Consider the following 6,000-nt stretch of genomic DNA (forward strand, 5'->3'; position numbering starts at 1 on the left):
CAAGGAAATTGAAACTGTAATCAAAAGTCTTCCCAAAAACAAAAGCCCAGGTCAAGATGGATTCACTAGCAAATTTTTTCAAACATTTAAAGAGGAAATACTGCCAGTCCTTCTCAAGCTTTTCCAGGATATTGAAAAAACAGAAACTCTCCCAAACAGTTTCTATGAAGCCCATATCTCTCTAATACCAAAAGGAAACAAAGACACCAAAAGAAAAGAAAACTACAGGCCTATTTCCCTGATGAACACGGATGTGAAGATTCTCAACAAAATACTAGTAAATAGAATTCAACTACTCATCAAAAAGATCATACACCATAACCAAGTGGGATTCATCCCGGGATGCAAGACTGGTTTAACACTGGGAAATCATTCAACATAATCCATCATATCAATAAAAGAAAAGATTAAAATCATATGATCATATCTATAGATGCAGAGAAAGCATTTGACAAGATCTAGCACCCGTTTATGATGAAAACCCTCACCAAAATGGGGAAAGAGGGGACTTTCCTCAATATAGTTAAAGCCATCTGCCAACAAGCCTACAGCAAGCATCATCCTCAATGGGGAAAAACTGAGAGTCATCCCCCTAAGATCAGGGACGAGACAAGGATGTCCACTCTCTCCACTGCTGTTCAATATAGTACTGGAAGTACTTGCAATAGCGATTGGGCAAGAAAAAGATATTAACGACATCCAGGTAGGAAAGGAAGGAATCAGGCTCTTACTATTCGCTGATGATATGATACTATACTTATAGAACCCTAAACCCTCTACAAAAAAACTCCTAGAAATAGTAGACTTGTATAGTAAAGTTGCAGGCTCTAAAATCAATACCCCAAAGTCCATGGCTTTCCTATATGCAAATAGTGAGAGAGAAGAAAATGACATGAAAAAACAATCCCATTCACAATTGTATGCCAGAAAATCGACTACCTAGGAATTAGTTTAACTAAAGAAGTAAAGGACCTGTACAAAGAAAACTACAAAACACTGCTTCTTGAAATAAAAGAGAATGTGAGGAAATGGAAAAATATTAATTAATGGATCGGGAGAATTAATATTGTCAAAATGGAGATACTCCCCAAAGCACTGTAAAAATTCAATGTGATCCCTATTAGGATACCCAAGACATTCTTCAAAGAAATGGAGCAAACACTCCTGAAATTTATATGGAACAATGAGTCCCCACAAATAGCCAAAGCAATTCTGGGTAAAAAGAAAATGGGAGGAATCAATCTCCTTAAGTTCAAACTGTACTACAAAGCAGTAATAATTAAAACAGTATGGTACTGGAACAAAGGCAGAGCTCCAGACCTATGGAATGGGGTCGAATATACTGACATCTACCCCCAAGCATATGATCATCTAATCTTCGATAAGTGGGCAAGAAATGTGAAATGGAGCAAGGAAAGCCTCTTTAACAAATTGCGTTGGCAAAGTAGACAGCAACATGCAAAAAAGTGAGCTCAGATCTTTCCCTAACACCAAGTACAATAGTAAGATCAAAATGGATTAAAGACCTCAACATCAGACTGGAATCCACAAGGTACATAGAAGACAAAATTTGCAAAACTCTCCATGACATTGAAGCTAATATTATCTTCAAAAATGTCATGCCACTGGTCAAGCAAATGAAAACAGAAATAGACAAATGGGACTATCTTAAACCAAGAAGATTCTTCACCTCCAAAGAAACAGTGACCAAAATACAAAGACAGTTCTACAGAATGGGAAAGGATATTCTCTGAATACACATCTGACAAGGGGTTGATATCAAGGATATCCAAAATACTGGTTGAACTCCACAAGAAGTAAACAACCAACCCCATCAAAAATGGGGGAACAAAATGAACGGAAACTTTCTCAAAGAAGAAATTTGAATGTCTAAAAGACACATGAGAAAATGCTCTACATCATTAATCATCAGGGTGATGCAGATCAAAACAACGATGAGATATCATTTCAAACCACAGGGACTAGCCCACATCCAAAAGACCAAAAGCAACTGGTGTTGGTGGGGATGTGACAAGAAAGGAACCCTCCTTCACTGCTGTTGGGAATGCCGACTGATTCAGCCCTTTTGGAAAACAGTATGGACTATCCTCAAAAAATTAGAAATTGAGCTCCCATTTGACCCAGCAATACCACTCCTGGGAATATATACCCCAGAGAGGCAAAATTGTATAGTAGAAGTGACATCTGCACTTATTTGTTCATTGCAGCACTCTTTACAATAGCTAGAATCTGGAAAAAACCTGAGTGCCCGAGAACAAATGACTGGTTAAAGAAAACTTGGTACATCTACACAATGGAGTACTATGCAGCTGTTAGAAAAGATGAAGTCATGAAATTCATATACAAGTGGTACTACATGGAAAGTATCATGCTAAGTGAAATGAGTCAGAAAGAAAGGGACAGACATAGAAAGATTGCATTCATCTTTTGAACATAAAGTAATAAAATAGGAGACTAACATCCAAGAATAGCCGAGATAAGTACCAGGAGGTTCACTCCATGGCTTGGAGGTCAGCCACACATGACAGGGGAAAAGACAGCTCAGATAGAGAAGGGAGCACCAACTAAAGGATGTTGGGATGTTCCTCTCAGGATTGGAAATGTGTGATGAGAGTAGACTATAGACCATACAAGATTGCCAACCAATGTCTCTTTTGCAAACCAGAGCACTCAAAAGGAGAGAGATAACAAAAGGGCATGCCCTGACACAGAGGTATGGTGATGGGGGGATGGGGGAGTGGGAGGGATATTGGGACTGGTGGTGGTGGAGAATGGACACTGGTGGAGGGATGGGTATTCAATCATTGTATAACTGAAACACAAGCACAAAAATTTGTAAGTCTACAACTGTACCTCATGGTGTTTCACTAATAAAAATTTAAGAAAAAAAATTCTGTATGACAATCTGTATTCCTTGCAGTCCCACATAGAACTGAGGAAAGGCACATATTTTCCTGAAATATAGTAGCACTGTAGTACTGTCCTCCCATTGTTCATGGATTTGGTGGATCAGTTACCAGTAACATCTCCATTGTGAGCTTTGTTGTACTGTTTTTGGCATATTGAATATGCCACGGGGAGCTTGCCAGGGTGTGCCGTTGCAGGAGGGATATTGTCAGTAGTTTTTTGGGCTCTCCGAAAGGGATGGAGGACTCGAACCTGGGTCAGCCACGTACAAGGCAAATGCCTTACCTGCTGTGCTATTGCTCCAGACCCGTTTCTGAAATATAGGTATTAAAATTTTGATTTAATGCATTGAATATAAAGGACATTTTGAAGAACAATAAAATTACAGCCGTGTTAGCTATTACTATTATCCATAGGCAGATGATGTGTCTTCATTTAATTTGGATTTTTAAACTCTTTTTGAAAATGTGTATACTTCTGTTTTTAATAGGAGTAATTATTGATGTTGCTACATCCTCTAAGGAAGACCTGGCAATTTGGCTCTCAGTGTCATGATAGTATAAGGAAGAGTGTGACATAGTGACCCACATTAACATCAGAGCCTTACGCTCGCTAATCATGTTCTCCTCTTGGACTATCTCCAAGAGGCTCTTTTTCAAATATTCAGTTATACAGATCTTTCATGTTCTTAGCTAAATTGGTTAAATTCATTTCTCTGTATTTATATTTCTTGGTGTTATTGTGCAAAACAGTAATCCATAGGTTTACTTATAATCATTAATTGCAAATATAAATTTATATTTTGTATTTATCTTATGTTCTATAAAATTGTTCATATTTCGATTGCTTATAAATAAAATCATTTCAGTGGATGTCCTAGAATAATATATACATGCACACATGCATATGCATGCATACATATAATTATGTTATCCTTAAGTAGCAATCATTTTATTTCTAAGTGTATAACTTTTTATTTTCTTACCTAATAACAAATACCATATAATTTGAATAATGGTCATGATTGAGAGATTTCTGTTTCATGCTTTCAAGGAAAGCATACATTTCTCCATTAAATATTTTGTATATATTACTGGATTTTATATACTAGTATTCTATTGAATTTTATTTATAAAAATATTCATATCTAATTGTTTAAAATATTTTGTTTAGTTTTGTTACCAGATTAATAAACATTTTATAAAATGGAGAAAAATAATGTTTACTTTTTCATTAAATTTTGCATTTGTGAATAATTTTATTAATTATTATAAAATACATGTTGGAATTTGCAAATTATTAAATTGATACTCAGGATTGTTTTAGCAAAAGTTATATTTAGCAGTTTGCACTACTAAGTGATCATATTTATCTATTATACGTTTCTTTACTACCTATTAAATGCCAGTTTTTATTCTCAAAATTTCCCTATTTTATGTTATCTTTTTAAATTTTTGAATACCAATGTATACAATATTCACTTATAATCTCTTTTATCGGTGATGGTAATTATAGTAGCTCATATCTCATTTTAGCATAGAAACTTGAATTTTCTTTTTTCTTTGCTACTTTTACAGCAGAATATTGGACAATATTTGTCTTTTCAAAAGACCTAGTCATGTGTCACTCAATAATGGTGATACATTCTGAGATAAATGTCATGGTTGAACTTCACTGTGTGTCACATAAAACTAAGTAACACACATCTAGTCTGTCACACATCTATGGTACAACATACTGCTTCTTGGTTAAAAACCTCTATTCCATTGATCAGGTAGCACTGTAGCACTGTCCTCCAGTTGTTCATCGATTTGTTCCAGTGGGCCCAGTAATGTCTCCATTGTGAAACTTGTTGTTACAGTGTTTGGCATATCAAATACGTCACGGATAGCCTGCCAGGCTTTGCCATGCGGGCGAGCTTACTGGTAGCTTGCTGGGCTCTCTGAGAGGGGCAGAGGAATCGAACCCGGGTCAGCTGGGTCGGCCGCATGCAAGGCAAATGCCCTACCCACTGTGCTATGGCTCCAGCCCCTGCTATCTCTCCAGGTAGTGACAGAAAAGTCCCAAAGCTTAGTTAATGGGAGATTTTTTTTTTAAAAATCTGCTTGCCTACTTTTGCTTTTATTCTTTCTAACATAAATTCAGCAAACTATCACATCTTATACGACACATGACAGCAAAACAATTTTTATGATATGTTCTGAGTGGAGCATTATAGTTAATGATCGCCTACTAGAAAAACATCCACTCATCAGAATGTTGAGGTTTGTTATCAAATCACAAATTAAACACTATTAAGACTTCTTAGTTTTATTAATGAAAATAAAGCAACACACATACGCAAAATTCTACTTTGATGCATGTAGAAATGTAACTTGGTTTTAACTTCACACAAAATATTAATAGAAAATGGCATAGTTTTAAAATGGTGATCACATCATTTAGTGAGTCCTGCAGATTAAATTAAATAACAGCCTTAGGCAGTAAAAGTTATATCTCAAAACCTGTGATCCAGCTGCATCCTTCTTGAAATGGACTCTGCAATAATATGACTTTCATAAATATTATAGTAACATTTTCACCTTGAAGCAACTGAATTTTACAACATAAGTTAATGGAGAAATGAAAAAAATGCAGTGATATCTGTATTGTGATATGCCTACAGGGCTAGAATAAAATGAGGTCAAAACACTTTAACTTGGGATATTTGGGGTCAATTATTACTAAGTATTTAATAAATACCATAAAGCCTCAAACGGGATATTGAAAACTATAAGATTTCTTTCCAAGAGTCTCTTTTTAAAAACTAATTAAAGGCATAGTCAAAATAAAGATTTTAAACATTCAGAATAAAAAAAGTCACTCTTGTCATATAATTAAGTATTGTTTCAAAGTAATCTTTGAATAGCTGCTCAAAATTTTTTTTTGGTCAACCAGTATCCCTCTACTTTCAAATTACTCAAAATTATTGGAAACCTATATAACAAATTCAGAACATTAAAAATGAGCAAGAGTAAACATATATTGATAAAGTCTTATTTAGTGTCATGGAAAAGTATTGATTTGTATGCT

This window comes from Sorex fumeus, unplaced genomic scaffold (assembly GCF_029834395.1).
Source record: "Sorex fumeus unplaced genomic scaffold, SorFum_2.1 ptg000265l, whole genome shotgun sequence".
In the NCBI taxonomy this organism is placed as follows: Eukaryota; Metazoa; Chordata; class Mammalia; order Eulipotyphla; family Soricidae; genus Sorex; species Sorex fumeus.